The sequence below is a fragment of the Myotis brandtii genome, unplaced genomic scaffold (assembly GCF_000412655.1).
Source record: "Myotis brandtii unplaced genomic scaffold, ASM41265v1 scaffold1018, whole genome shotgun sequence".
NCBI lineage: Eukaryota > Metazoa > Chordata > Mammalia > Chiroptera > Vespertilionidae > Myotis > Myotis brandtii.
Window position 1 is genome coordinate 305,366 of NW_005353397.1, and position 6,108 is coordinate 311,473.

The 6,108-nt window shown below is 37.9% G+C and overlaps 1 protein-coding gene across 1 annotated transcript in view; it reads left to right on the top strand.

Annotated features, from left to right (window-relative positions):
- CCDC122 (coiled-coil domain containing 122) overlaps positions 1-6,108 on the top strand; it is a 36,818-nt gene that overhangs the window by 4,001 nt on the left and 26,709 nt on the right. Inside the window, exon 2 of the mRNA XM_005853251.2 lies at positions 607-690. The gene's annotated coding sequence lies outside the window, so the exon portion shown is untranslated. The remainder of the gene's footprint in view (positions 1-606; positions 691-6,108) is intronic.

Here is a 6,108-nt window from a genome sequence, read left to right on the forward strand (position 1 = left end):
TAATATTTTTTATATTATTTTAAAAATATTTTTATAATATTTAAAATAAATATTTTTATATTTATTTTAAATATATATTTTTATATTTAAAATCTCTCATCAGCCAATTACTTTGGGGCCCACTCTAAATCCAAGACGATATCATTTTGAGATCCTTAATCTGCAAAGACCCTTTTCCAAATAAGATCACATTCACGGTTTCTGGGGATTGGGACATGAACATATTTCTGGGGAGCATCTTTGAACCCATTACAAGCTCCTCTTGTTTTAGAAGTCATGCTTGATTATTTATAGAGTTAAAAAAGACCTTTCCCCTTACTCTCCTGAATGAGACAAGCAGGTAGGTTATGACTACATTTCACCAAAGAGCTATAATTTTTCAAACAGTAGCCTAGATATTTGTTAAAGCCTGGATTCAAGGTACACACCAGTTCTTGTATGTCTTCTTCCCAAAACAAAATGTTTTTGTAGTCCAGTATTATCAGTACATTCAGAGAAATCTCATCTTTGGTAGAAAGTTATAAGCAACATGGGTAATGTATAAATATTGTCTATGATAGGATATTAAGGAATACTGCAAATCTTCTGGTTTCTTTCTGTTTTCAGCACTCTGAAACTTTAATCTCATTTCCTAGTCAAAGAAGAGAATAATCCCATTTCAGTGGATTCTAAGACATAGATATATAACAGGTATGCAATTTTTTAAAAATGATTCAATTAACGCCTTTTGGATGTCTCTGATGATGTTATAATTTCTTGAAAATATGAGGTTGAAAAGACGTACAATCTTTTTTACCTGAAGTATGTATTATTGATTATTACGCATTTGTGCAGTGTGTCACATTTTCCCCCTTATGCCTCTTTATTTGTTGAAATTGATCTGTGCTGATCTTATTTTATCATGCGCATTATAAAAATAAACCATACTAATAAATTCCTTCGATACCAGGAACAGCTTTAATCTCATCTTTCCCCAGATTAATTTTTGTAGCTTACCTAGTCGAACGTCAGCCCTAATATTAAACTCCCCCTCCCACTTAGAAAACAAAAACAATTCACACTTATGTGAAAATTATCTACACAATTTTTCTTTGCTTGTTTTTTAATAAAATATCCAATCTAAAAGGGGTAGGGTGAAATTACAAATTTAACTACTTACACTACCTAGTAGGTTCACACACCAGCCTTTTTCATTCAAAATGGAAAATGGTGCCTATGTGACATGGGTGCACACATATAATTGCCTAGCTCTCAAAAGCCCCAGTGGAGTTTGACAGACTTGCTTTATTTTGCTCATTAACTTGGAGGGATGTACCAGATGATGAGTTTACAAAAGCTGGAACAATGGCCTTTTTAAAATATCCTCCCAAGGTCCAAGTATAGGAGCTTATCTCATAAATTCAAATGAGATCATGTACAAATCATGGTTATCATAGTACTTTAATACATATTAAGTACCTAGTAAATGTTAATTTGGACCCTAATTGCTTCAGATTCCATCCTTCCTACTTGTTTGATATGTGACCTTTGGCATATTTCCTAATTTCTCCAAGTTGTAGTTTTCTCATCTACAAAATATAGGTAAAAATAAAACCTAGCTTGTAGGATCACTCTGAGGGGGAAAAAAAGATAATCCATGTAAAAGCACTTAAAAGAGTGCTGGTTACTATAATTAATATAGAATGGTTGTTTATTACAGTGTTTCCATTGCATTGTTTTCTGTAAAGCTTTTTTAGTTGAAACTTTTTAAAAATGATTTTGTTTTATATTTAATGTTTGGATAGTTAACTATCAAGTAAGTTAGGTATTGCATGTTTGTTTATTTTGGAATCAGTCACTTAATTCATCTTTGTATTCCCCATGATGCCTTACATAAAATATGCATCCACATATGTGGTTTCAATGAGAGAGTAATTGATGCCATCCTAGTTAGTCTCTAAACTCTTGTTTTAATTGATTTATACTATTATAATGAATTATCAATAGATGGCAGTAGTTTGTTTTCATTTTTACATTTTGTCTAGTCTACAATAGAAATCCAGAAAAGAACTAAAACTTTCCCTATTTTAAAGCAGATGTTTTTTCATGAATAGTTGGTTTAAATAAATATCACCCCAAGAGTTCTTCAATTTATGTTGCTTTAATTTTTTAAAAAAATATTTTTATTGATTTCAGAGAGGGAGAGAGAGATAGAAATATCAATGATGAGAGTGAATCACTGATCGGCTGCCTCCTGCATGCCCCCTATTAGGGATCAAGCCCTCAACCCAGGCATGTGCCCTTGACTGAAATCGAACCCGGGACCGCTCAGTCCTCAGCTCTATCCACTGAATCAAACCAGCTAGGACAATTTACGTTGCTTTCGAAATATAGATCGAGAAGTACCAGTTACTTTATTTTTTATTGTATGAATCTTATTTTATTTTTTAGGTTTATTTATCAAATACTTTAGAGAACACAAAAATAAATCAGACTTTGTATTTGCCTTTCTGGAGCTTAGTCTAATTGAGAAATATAGTGTAAAATAATGGAAATAGTAAGAATAAAAATTTGTTGAGCAGCAGCAGTTTTCTAAATGCTTTACATGTATTATTTCATTTAGTCCTCACAATAATCCTAACAAGGCAAGTATGGTGTTGTTCCCATTTACAGATAAGAAATCTAAGGATAATTTACCTAATAAAATAGTAAATGGCACAACCTGGATTTAAGACTATTCTGTCTTACTCTACTCTTATAAATCAAAATTTAATAAATATATAGAAAAAATTGCGCGCGCGCGTGCGAGAGAGAGAGAGAGAGAGAGAGAGGGAGGAGAGAAATCATATCTACCTAGCAAAATCAAGAAAAACTTCTTAAAGAAGAGGCCATCTACAGAGAGCTGAAAGATTGGTTGTAATGTTGACATGATCAGAACAGGATTTTAGGAGCATTATCAGTAGTATTGAACTGGAATGGAGATAGAGTACAGTTAGATACCTATTATGTGTAAGGTATTGTTCTGGGTCTCTGCCCTCATGGAGCTTATGTTAGTAAATGAAGGAAGAAAAGAAATAAATGTATAAGATATCAGTGGTAATAAATGCTATTAAGGAAAAAGCAAGGCAGAGTAAGGAAATGGAGGATAGAGGGAAGGTAATGCTTTAGAGAGGGTTATCAAGGAAGACTTCTCTACTAAGATAGTATTTGGAAGTGGTAAGGAATGATTGGATTCCAATGTAATTTAAAGATGGAAACAATGAGTTCTGCCAAAAAAATTACATGCTGCTTGTAAGAGAAAGAAAAGAGTCAAGATTCTGGCTCATTCTTTGGGTAAAACAAATGGGGCAGCAATCATTGGCCACTTACTTAGGGAGGATTTCTGAAAGGACCTATGATCAACAATGAGCTCTTATTTATGACGAGAGGCCCGATGCATGAAATTTGTGCAAGAGTAGGCCTTCCTTCCCCCAGCTGCCGGCACTGGCTTCCCTCTGGCACCCAGGACCTGGGCAGGCTTCCCTCCGGCCACCTGCAGGCACCCGGGACCCGGGCTGGCTTTCCTCCGGCCCCGGCTTTGTCTGGAAGGATGCCTGGAAGGACATCTGGAAGGGTGTCCGGTCTAATTAGCATATTATCCTTTTATTATTATAGATTATCTTAAGCAAGTCTGATTCAGTTGTCTTGGGCTCTACACTCTTCTAGAGACCTCCCTAGTAATATCTCCAAGTTTTTGGGCCTGAACAAGAAAAATGAACTTATAATTTACTGAAATGGAGAAGACTGTGAAGAAGCAGTTTTTGTGGTGGTGATAGATAGCAGTTGACAGAGAAATCAGGAGTTCACTTTGGAACATTTAAGTTAAAATGACTATAAGAAATCCAAGTGGAGATATCAGGTAGGCAGTTTGGTATCAGTCTAGAGCTTAAGAGGGATGTTCAGGTTCGAGATATAAATTTGGGAGTTATTAGCCTTTAAATGGATTTTAAAGCCATGGATCTGGATGGCATCACCTGCAGAGTGAGTATATGGAAAAGAAGAGGCCTGAGGATTGAGCATTGGAGCACTCTAACATAAATGAGAAAGATAAGGAGGAACCAGCAAAGGAAACCAAAAGTATGGTGTCTCAAGAAGAAGGACATGATCAAATGTATCAAATGATGCAGATAGGTCAAGAAAGAAGAGGACTGAACTTGTACATTGACTGTGGCAACATAGAGGTCACAGATACTTTGTTAAGAACTTGTTTTAAAAACTAGGGGTGAAGAGAGTTCCAAAAATCTCTCATCAGGAAATTGGGCTGTCTATTTTGGTGTTCTATAAATTTAGGGCTTGAATCACATTTTCAGCTGGCAGCTTTAAAAACAGAATTATTCTACAAAGTATAATTGTCACCATTAAAAATGAAAGTATAAGACTGAATGACATTAGCAGAGATAATGTGTTTTTCCATTTGTGTGGAACTTCACCATGGGCAAGAGACAATTTCTGAGAAGTTTATATTTGGTTTTAGATGATGAGGAGGAGGGAAAAGTGAAATCTGTCAGAAATATAAGTCAACAGATCTTTGACAGTTATGCACCCTAAGACCCATTTGCATTATGTATAATATATGGTGTACTTGGAAATGAGTAATCTAGTAATCTTCAGGGTAGGAGCAAAAAATTGTAGTCAAGAAGGGAAGTCTGCCAAATATCTAGCCTGAGGAGTTTGTAGTGATGAAACAGGGAATGAAGAGTGAAAGGAGAGGCAAAAGAGGAGCTGTGCTGGACAGGAGGCTGGAAATGATGTAGAAGCCACACTGCTCTGCTGGTTCCTGGTGCCCCGAGTCCCAGGGTGCCAGGCAGTATAGGTGGGACTCACTACAGTGACCTTGCAGTGAAATCTACCATAATTGATGTTGACATCTATGCTAATAGCATTGGTCCTGAGTCATCAATAAACATGAGTGGATTCCAACATGGTGGCCGAGTAAGTGGAAGCTATACTGACACGCTCCCAGGACCAAACTGGAATTAAACTAAAACACAGAAAAACCATCCTGAATAACCAACTGAAGATTAGATGGAGAGAACCCTGATAACCAAGGATGGAAAGTGAAGACCGCATAGAGACTGAGAAGAAGTGAGAAGGTGTGAAAGGGCTGGTCAGGCTCCCCCAGACAGCAGCTGAAGTTCTGGAGGGATATCTCAGCTATGGGAGGTTCCCACTGAGAACTCTGGGGTCTAAACTCCAAGCTGGGTTCCCCAGAGCACCAGACTGAGAAAGAGGCCCATAAAACATCTGGCTGTGAAAAGCAGTAGGGCTGCTGTCTGCCAGGGAGAAACAGCTGGAAATGCAGGCAACATTTAACCCATTGTATGCCATAAGCATCTGTAGACGTAAGCGGAGGACCTTCCCCATATGCCACACACATCTATAAAAAAAAAAAAAAGTTTTCCCTAAGGGGTAGCCCTGACCAACTTTAAAATCATTTTTCGTGAGAATTTTCAGCTGAAAATATTCAAGAACACCCGAATTGTGAGTAATATATTTATTTTTATAATCATTGCAAATTGATTTTTTAATTAAATTCAAAATATCATGGCATGTGGGGATGGTTTCCATTTTGGACGTATGGCAGTTAACTGGTTAAAGGGCCAATAGACAAAATTGCATATACAGCCACTCACCTTGGGATCCAGCAGAGGGAGGGCAGAGTGGACTGGAGCTGTGTCAACGGAAGCTAGGATTAGGGGCTCTGGGGTTGGACCTTGGAAGCCAGACACCCTGGTTTCATGTGCTGAGTCATTCCCTCATACTGTAGAGCAGTGATCACCAGCCTTCCGGACCTCACGGACCACCAGTGGTCCACGGACCATTGGTTGGTGACCGCTGCTGTAGAGGACAACTTTCTCTGGTAGACTTTTGCTATCCAGGCAGTTTTTGCCTGGGGGAAAGGCAATTGTCGCACCCTATTGGAAAACCTCTTACCCCACCCTGTGGAGTTTTTGAGGCCCATTAAAAGATTAAAAATAGCCCTAGCCGGTTTGGCTCAGTGGATAGAGCGTCAGCCTGCGAACTGAAAGGTTCCAGGTTCGATTCTGGTCAAGGGCACATGCCCAGGTTTCGGGCTCCATCCCCAGTAGG